The sequence below is a fragment of the Arachis hypogaea genome, chromosome 16 (genome assembly GCF_003086295.3).
Source record: "Arachis hypogaea cultivar Tifrunner chromosome 16, arahy.Tifrunner.gnm2.J5K5, whole genome shotgun sequence".
Lineage (NCBI taxonomy): Eukaryota > Viridiplantae > Streptophyta > Magnoliopsida > Fabales > Fabaceae > Arachis > Arachis hypogaea.
In genome coordinates, this window is record NC_092051.1 from 100,906,402 (window position 1) to 100,916,218 (window position 9,817).

The 9,817-nt window shown below is 38.8% G+C and overlaps 2 non-coding genes across 2 annotated transcripts; both read right to left on the reverse strand.

Moving 5' to 3' along the window:
• Positions 1–247: 247 nt before the first annotated feature.
• Positions 248–355, reverse strand: LOC112761113 (small nucleolar RNA R71). The gene has a single exon (XR_003181523.1). It is a non-coding gene; the product is annotated as a small nucleolar RNA R71 (small nucleolar RNA).
• An 8,948-nt stretch (positions 356–9,303) lies between these two features.
• On the reverse strand, positions 9,304–9,411 carry LOC112761114 (small nucleolar RNA R71). Its single transcript, XR_003181524.1, has one exon. It is a non-coding gene; the product is annotated as a small nucleolar RNA R71 (small nucleolar RNA).
• Positions 9,412–9,817: the final 406 nt, after the last annotated feature.

Genomic DNA, 9,817 nt, shown 5'->3' on the forward strand with positions numbered 1-9,817 from the left:
GAACTGCAAGTTTCATGGACTTCCATCTGAAGATCCTTTTCAGTTCTTAACTGAATTCTTGCAGATCTGTGATACTGTTAAGACTAATGGAGTAGATCCTGAAGTCTATAGGCTCATGCTTTTCCCATTTGCTGTAAGAGACAGAGCTAGAATCTGGTTGGACTCTCAACCTAAGGATAGTTTGAACTCTTGGGATAAGCTGGTCACGGCTTTCTTAGCCAAGTTCTTTCCTCCTCAAAAGCTGAGAAAGCTTAGAGTGGATGTTCAAACCTTCAAACAAAAAGATGGTGAATCCCTCTATGAAGCTTGGGAAAGATACAAGCAGCTGACCAAAAAGTGTCCTTCTGACATGCTTTCAGAATGGACCATCCCGGATATATTCTATGATGGTTTATCTGAGCTATCAAAGATGTCATTAGATACTTCTGCAGGTGGATCCATTTACCTAAAGAAAACGCCTGCAGAAGCTCAAGAACTCATTGACATGGTTGCTAATAACCAGTTCATGTACACTTCTGAGAGGAATCCTGTGAATAATGGGACGCCTATGAAGAAGGGAGTTCTTGAAATTGATACTCTGAATGCCATATTGGCTCAGAACAAAATATTGACTCAGCAAGTCAATATGATTTCTCAGAGTCTGAATGGAATGCAAGCTGCATCCAACAGTACTCAAGAGGCATCTTCTGAAGAAGAAGCTTATGATCCTGAGAATCCTGCAATAGCAGAGGTAAATTATATGGGTGAACCTTATGGAACCACATATAATCCATCATGGAGAAATCACCCAAATCTCTCATGGAAGGATCAAAAGCCTCAACAAGGCTTTAATAATGGTGGAAGAAACAGGTTTAGCAATAGCAAGCCTTTTCCATCATCCACTCAGCAACAGACAGAGAATTCTGAGCAGAATCCATCTAGCTTAGCAAATTTAGTCTCTGACCTATCTAAGGCGACTGTGAGTTTCATGAATGAAACAAGGTCTTCCATTAGAAATTTGGAAGCACAAGTGGGCCAGCTGAGTAAAAGGATCACTGAAATCCCTCCTAGTACTCTCCCAAGCAATACAGAAGAGAATCCAAAAGGAGAGTGCAAGGCCATTGAATTAATTACCATGGCCGAACCCACAAGAGAGGAGAAGGACGTGAATCCCAAGGAAGAAGACCTCCTGGGGCGTCCAGTGATCAATAAGGAGCTTTCCTCTGAGGAACCAAAGGACTCTGAGGCTCATCTAGAGACAATAGAGATTCCATTGAACCTTCTTATGCCATTCATGAGCTCTGATGAGTATTCCTCTTCTGAAGAGAATGAGGATGTTACTGAAGAGAAAGCTGCCAAGTTCCTTGGTGCAATCATGAAGCTAAATGCCAAATTATTTGGTATTGAGACTTGGGAAGATGAACCTCCCTTGTTCACCAATGAACTAAGTGATCTGGATCAACTGACATTGCCTCAGAAGAAACAGGATCCTGGAAAGTTCATAATACCTTGTACCATAGGCACCATGATCTTTAAGGCTCTGTGTGACCTTGGTTCAGGGATAAACCTCATGCCCCTCTCTGTAATAGAGAAACTGGGAATCTATGGGGTGCAAGCTGCTAAAATCTCATTAGAGATGGCAGACAATTCAAGAAAACAGGCTTATGGACAAGTAGAGGACGTATTAGTGAAGGTTGAAGGCCTTTACATCCCTACTGACTTCATAGTCTTGGATACTGGAAAGGAAGAGGATGAATCCATCATCCTAGGAAGACCTTTCCTAGCCACAGCAAGAGCTGTGATTGATGTGGACAGAGGAGAATTGATCCTTCAAATAAATGAGGACAACCTTGTGTTTACAACTCAAGGATCTCTCTCTGCATCCATGGAGAGGAAGCATAAAAAGCTTCTCTCAAAGCAGAGTCAACCAAAGCCCCCACAGTCAAACTCTAAGTTTGGTGTTGGGAGGCCACAACCAAACTCTAAGTTTGGTGTCAAACCCCCATATCCAAACTCTAAGTTTGGTGTTGGGAGGTCTCAACAAAGCTCTGCACATCTGTAAGGCTCCATGAGAGCCCACTGTCAAGCTATTGACATTAAAGAAGCGCTTGTTGGGAGGCAACCCAATGTTTATTTCTATAATTTTTATTTTCATGGTTTTTCATGTTTTATTAGGTACATGATCATGTGGAGTCACAAAATAAATATAAAAATTGAAAACAGAATCAAAAATAGCAGAAGAAAAATCACACCCTGGAGGAAGACCTTACTGGCGTTTAAACGCCAGTAAGAAGCATGTTTTGGGCGTTCAACGCCAGAACAGAGCATGGTTCTGGCGCTGAACGCCAGAAATGCACCCTGGAGAAGAGCTGGCGCTGAACGCCCAGAACAAGCATGGTTCTGGCGTTCAATGCCAGAAATAGGCTACAAATGGGCGTTCAACGCCCAGAACAAGCACCAATCTGGCGCTGAACGCCCAGAGTTGTGTGCAAGGGCATTTTGCATGCCCAATTTGGTGCAAGGTTGTAAATCCTTGAACACCTCAGGATCTGTGGACCCCACAGGATCACCTCAGGATCTGTGGACCCCACAGGATCTCCACCTACCTCCACTCACTTCTTCTCACCCTTCTTTCACACAATCCTATAAACACTCTTCCCCAAAACACTTCACCAATCACCTCAATCTCTCTTCCTCATCACCTCTTCACCACTCATATCCATCCACTCTTCCCCATAAACCTACCTCATAAACTCCACCTACCTTCAAAATTCAAATCAATTTCCCACCCAAACCCACCCATATGGCCGAAACTTAAACCCCCCACCCTTCCCTATATATAGCCCTCCATTCTTCCTCATTTTCACACAACACAACCCTCTCTTCTCTTCTTGGCCGAAACACACCTTCCCCCTCTTATCCATATTTTCTTCTTCTTCTTCATATTATTCTCTCTTCTCTTGCTCGAGGGCGAGCAATATTCTAAGTTTGGTGTGGTAAAAGCATAAGCTTTTTGTTTTTCCATTACCATTGATGGCACCCAAGACCGGAGAATCCTCTAGAAAAGGGAAAGGGAAGACAAAAACTTCCACCTCCGAGTCATGGGAGATGGAAAGGTTCATCTCCAAAGCCCATCAAGACCACTTCTATGATGTTGTGGCCAAGAAGAAGGTGATCCCTGAGGTCCCTTTCAAGCTCAAGAAAAATGAGTATCCGGAGATCCGACATGAAATTCAAAAAAGAGGTTGGGAAGTTCTAACAAATCCTATCCAACAAGTCGGCATTGTAATGGTTCAAGAGTTCTATGCCAATGCATGGATCACCAAGAACCATGATCAAAGTAAGAACCCGGATCCAAAGAACTATGTTACAATGGTTCGGGGGAAATACTTGGATTTTAGTCCGGAAAATGTGAGGTTGGCGTTTAACTTGCCTATGATGCAAGTAGATGAACGCCCCTACACTAGAAGGGTCAACTTTAATCAAAGGTTGGACCAAGTCCTTATGGACATATGTGTGGAAGGAGCTCAATGGAAGATTGACTCTAAAGGCAAGCCGGTTCAACTAAGAAGATTGGACCTCAAGCCTATGGCTAGAGGATGGTTGGAGTTCATCCAACACTCCATCATCCCCACTAGCAACCGATCTGAAGTTACTATGGATCGGGCCATCATGATCCATAGCATCATGATTGGAGAAGAAGTAGAGGTTCATGAAGTCATCTCCCTTGAACTCTACAAAATAGCTGAAAAGCCCTCTCCTGGGGCAAGGCTAGCTTTTCCTCATCTTATCTGCCATCTATGTTACTCAGCTGGAGCTTTCATAGAAGGAGACATTCACATTGAGGAAGAGAAGCCCATCACTAAGAAAAAGATGGAGCAAGCACGAGAGCCCATTCATGGAGCTCAAGAGGCGCAGGAAGCTCATCACCATGAGATCCCGGAGATGCCTCAAATGCATTTTCCTCCACAAAACTATTGGGAGCAAATCAACACCTCCCTAGGAGAATTAAGTTCCAACATGGGACAACTAAGCGTGGAACATCAAGAGCACTCCATCATTCTTCATGAAATCAGAGAAGATCAAAAAGCAATGAGGGAGGAGCAACAAAGACAAGGAAGAGACATAGAAGAGCTCAAGGACATCATTGGTTCCTCAAGAAGGAAACGCCACCATCACTAAGGTGGACTCATTCCTTGTTCTTACTTTCTCTGTTTTTCGTTTTCTATGTTAAGTGCTTATCCATGTTTGTGTCTTCATTACATGATCATTAGTATTTAGTACTTTGTCTTAAAGTTATGAATGTCCTATGAATCCATCACCTCTCTTAAATGAAAAATGTTTTAATTCAAAAAGAACAAGAAGTACATGAGTTTTGAATTTATCCTTGAACTTAGTTTAATTATATTGATGTGGTGACAATGCTTCTTGTTTTCTGAATGTATGCTTGAACAGTGCATATGTCTTTTGAAGTTGTTGTTTAAGAATGTTAAATATGTTGGCTCTTGAAAGAATGATGACTAAGAGACATATTATTTGATAATCTGAAAAATCATAAAAATGATTCTTGAAGCAAGAAAAAGCAGCAAAGAACAATGCTTGCAAAAATAAAAATAAAAAAAAAATAGGCGAAAAAAAATAGAAAGAAAAAAAAAGCAAGAGCAAAAAGCCAATAACCCTTAAAACCAAAAGGCAAGGGCAAATAAAAAGGATCCCAAGGCTTTGAGCATTAGTGGATAGGAGGGCCTAAAGGAATAAAATCCTGGTCTAAGCGGCTAAACCGAGCTGTCCCTAACCATGTGCTTGTGGCGTGTAGGTGTCAAGTGAAAACTTGAGACTGAGCGGTTAAAGTCAAGGTCCAAAGCAAAAAAGAGTGTGCTTAAGAACCCTGGACACCTCTAATTGGGGACTTTAGCAAAGCTGAGTCACAATCTGAAAAGGTTCACCCAATTATGTGTCTGTGGCATTTATGTATCCGGTGGTAATACTGGAAAACAAAGTGCTTAGGGCCACAGCCAAGACTCATAAAATAGCTGTGTTCAAGAATCATCATACTGAACTAGGAGAGTCAATAACATTATCTAAACTCTGAGTTCCTATAGAAGCCAATCATTCTGAACTTCAATGGATAAAGTGAGATGCCAAAACTATTCAAGAGGCAAAAAGCTACAAGTCCCGCTCATCTAATTGGAGCTATGTTTCATTGATAGTTTGGAATTTATAGTATATTCTCTTCTTTTTATCCTATTTGATTTTCAGTTGCTTGGGGACAAGCAACAATTTAAGTTTGGTGTTGTGATGAGCGGATAATTTATACGCTTTTTGGCATTGTTTTTAGTAAGTTTTTAGTAGAATCTAGTTACTTTTAGGGATGTTTTCATTAGTTTTTATGTTAAATTCACATTTCTGGACTTTACTATGAGTTTGTGTGTTTTTCTGTGATTTCAGGTATTTTCTGGCTGAAATTGAGGGACTTGAGCAAAAATCAGATTCAGAGGTTGAAGAAGGACTGCTAATGTTGTTGGATTCTGACCTCCCTACACTCAAAATAGATTTTCTGGAGCTACAGAACTCACAATGGCGCGCTTCCAATTGCGTTGTAAAGTAGACATCCAGGGCTTTCCAGAAATGTATAATAGTCTATACTTTGCCCAAGTTTAGATGACGCAAACTGGCGTTCAACACCAGCTCTCTACCCAATTCTGGCGTCCAGCGCCAGAAACAAGTTGCAAAGTGGAGTTCAACGCCCAAACTGGCACAAAAGCTGGCGTTCAACTCCAAGAATGACCTCTCCACCTGTAGACTTCAAGCTCAGCCCAAGCACACACCAAGTGGGCCCCGAAAGTGGATTTATGCATCAATTACTTACTTCTATAAACCCTAGTAGCTAGTTTATTATAAATAGGACCTTTTACTATTGTATTAGACATCTTTGAATCTTTGATCAGTTGTATGCTATCTTAGATCACGTTTTGGGGGCTGGCCATCTCGGCCATGCCTAGACCTTTTACTTATGTATTTTTAACGGTAGAGTTTCTGCACTCCATAGATTAAGGTGTGGAGCTCTGCTGTTCCTCAAAGATTAATGCAAAGTACTACTGTTTTTCTATTCAATTCAACTTGTTCCGCTTCTAAGATATTCATTCGCACTTCAACCTGAATGTGATGAACGTGACAATCATCATCATTCCTTATGAACGCGTGCCTGACAACCACTTCCGTTCTACCTTAGATTGAATGAGTATCTCTTAGATCTCTTAACCAGAATCTTCGTGGTGTAAGCTAGATTGATGGCGGCATTCATGAGAATCCGGAAAGTCTAAACCTTGTCTGTGGTATTCCGAGTAGGATTATGGGATTGAATGACTGTGACGAGCTTCAAACTCGCGAGTGCTGGGCGTAGTGACAGACGCAAAAGGAGGGTGAATCCTATTCCAGCATGATCGGGAACCTCAGATGATTAGCCGTGCTGTGACAGAGCATTTGGACCATTTTCACAAGAGGAGGGGATGTAGCCATTGACAACGGTGATGCCCTTGCATAAAGCCAGCCATAGAAAGGAGTAAGACTGATTGGATGAAGACAGCAGGAAAGTAGAGGTTCAGAGGAACGAATGCATCTCCATACGCTTATCTGAAATTCTCACCAATGATTTACATAAGTATTTCTATCCTTCTTTTAATACTAAATTTCGAAAACTCCATAACTATTTTATATCTGCCTGACTGAGATTTACAAGGTGACCATAGCTTGCTTCATACCAACAATCTCCGTGGGATTCGACCCTTACTCACGTAAGGTATTACTTGGACGACCCAGTGCACTTGTTGGTTAGTTATGCGAAGTTGTGAAGATATGTTTAGACCATGGTTCTGTGCATCCGTTTTTGGTGCCATTGCCAGGGAATCAATTTCGAACAACAATTCACAACCTGAGTAACAATTTCGCATACCAAGTTTTTGGCACCGTTGCCGGGGATTGTTCGAGTTTGGACAACTAACGGTTCATCTTGTTGCTCAGATTAGGTAATTTTCTTTTTGTTTTAATTTTCAAAAATTTTTCAAAAATCTTTCAAAAAAATTTCTCATCAGTTTTCGAAAAAAAAAAATAAATTAAAAATGTTTTCAAAAATATCTTTTCTTCAGAATTTTTAAGAATGAATTCTAGTGTTTCATAAAGCATGTTGAAGCCTGGTTGGCTGTAAAGCCACGACTGTACGGCATGTTAGGCGTGTCATGTCTGAGTTACATACTAAAGCTTGGCTGGCTATTAAGCCATGCCTGACCCTTTGATTGGAGCTTTAGGCTAAAGAGCATAAGATTCCTGGAATTCATATTAAAAATTTTGGAATCCTTATTTTCCTTTTTCAAATAATTTTCGAAAAAAAATACAAAAAAAAAATTAGAAAATCATAAAAATCAAAAATATTTTTTGTGTTTCTTGTTTGAGTCTTGAGTCATGTTATAAGTTTGGTGTCAATTGCATACTCATCTTGCATTTTTCAAAAATTTTCATGCATTCATAGTGTTCGTCATGATCTTCAAGTTGTTCTTGGTAAGTCTTCTTGTTTGATCTTTGCATTTGCATGTTTTGTGTCTTTTCTTGTTTTTCATATGCATTCTTGAATTCTTAGTGTCTAAGCATTAAAGAATTCTAAGTTTGGTGTCTTGCATGTTTTCTTTGCATTAAAAAATTTTCAAAAAATATGTTCTTGATGTTCATCATGATCTTCAAAGTGTTCTTGGTGTTCATTTTGACATTCATAGCATTCTTGCATGCATTCTTTATTTTGATCCAAAATTTTCTTGCATTGCATCATTTTCATGTTTCTCTTTCTCATCATAAAAATTCAAAAATCAAAAAAATATCTTTCCCTTTTTTCTCTCATAAATTCGAAAATTTGAGTTGACTCTTTCAAAAATTTTTAAAATCTAGTTGTTTCTTATGAGTTAAATCAAATTTTCAATTCAAAAATCTTATCTTTTTCAAAATCTTTTTCAAAAGTCAAATCTTTTTCATTTTTCTTAGTTATTTTCGAAAATTTTAAAAATATTTTTCAAAAATCTTTTTCTTATTTTTATATCAAATTTTCGAAAATAACAATAACAATTAATGTTTTGATTCAAAAATTTTAAGTTTGTTACTTACTTGTTAAGAAAGATTCAAAATTTAAGTTCTAGGATCATATCTTGTGATTTCTTATGAATCAAGTCATTAATTGTGATTTTAAAAATCAAATCTTTTTCAAAACTAATTTCTATCATATCTTTTCAAAAATATCTTCTTATCTTACCTTTTTCAAAAAAGTGATTGCAAAATATCTTTTCTAACTTCCTAACTTCTTATCTTTTCAAAATTTGTTTCAACTAACCAACTAACTTTTTGTTTGTTTCTTATCTTTTTCAAAACTACCTAACTAACTCTCTCTCTCTCTAATTTTCGAAAAAATCTTCCCTCTTTTTCAAAATTTCTTTTTAATTAGACTAATTATTTTATTTTTTAATTGAATTTTCGAAAAACTACTAACCTTTTTCAAAAACTATTTTCGAAAATCACTAACCCTTTTTCAAAAATAATTTTCGAAAATCCTTCTCCCTCATCTCCTTCTAATTATTTATTCATCTACTAACACTTCTCTTCATCTCACATCACTGCTCATATCCTTACCATTGTGTTTGGATTCTTCATTCTTCTTCACCCCTATTCCTTTTTTTCTTCCACTAACAATAAGGAACCTCTTTACTGTGACATAGAGGATTCCTCTTCTTTTCTTGTTCTCTTATCTTTCGTATGAGCAGGAACAAGGAAAAAGGCATTCTTGTTGAAGCTGATCCAGAACCTGAAAGGACTCTGAAGAGGAAACTAAGAGAAGCTAAATTACAACAATCCAGAGACAACCTTGTTGAAAATTTCGAACAGGAAGAGGAGATGACAGCTGAAAATAATAATAATGCAAGGAGAATTCTTGATGACTTTACTGCACCAAATTCCAATTTACATGGAAGAAGCATCTCCATTCCTGTCATTGGAGCAAACAACTTTGAGCTGAAACCTCAGCTAGTTTCTCTGATGCAGCAGAACTGCAAGTTTCATGGACTTCCATCTGAAGATCCTTTTCAGTTCTTAACTGAATTCTTGCAGATCTGTGATACTGTTAAGACTAATGGAGTAGATCCTGAAGTCTATAGGCTCATGCTTTTCCCATTTGCTGTAAGAGACAGAGCTAGAATCTGGTTGGACTCTCAACCTAAGGATAGTTTGAACTCTTGGGATAAGCTGGTCACGGCTTTCTTAGCCAAGTTCTTTCCTCCTCAAAAGCTGAGAAAGCTTAGAGTGGATGTTCAAACCTTCAAACAAAAAGATGGTGAATCCCTCTATGAAGCTTGGGAAAGATACAAGCAGCTGACCAAAAAGTGTCCTTCTGACATGCTTTCAGAATGGACCATCCCGGATATATTCTATGATGGTTTATCTGAGCTATCAAAGATGTCATTAGATACTTCTGCAGGTGGATCCATTCACCTAAAGAAAACGCCTGCAGAAGCTCAAGAACTCATTGACATGGTTGCTAATAACCAGTTCATGTACACTTCTGAGAGGAATCCTGTGAATAATGGGACGCCTATGAAGAAGGGAGTTCTTGAAATTGATACTCTGAATGCCATATTGGCTCAGAACAAAATATTGACTCAGCAAGTCAATATGATTTCTCAGAGTCTGAATGGAATGCAAGCTGCATCCAACAGTACTCAAGAGGCATCTTCTGAAGAAGAAGCTTATGATCCTGAGAATCCTGCAATAGCAGAGGTAAATTATATGGGTGAACCTTATGGAACCA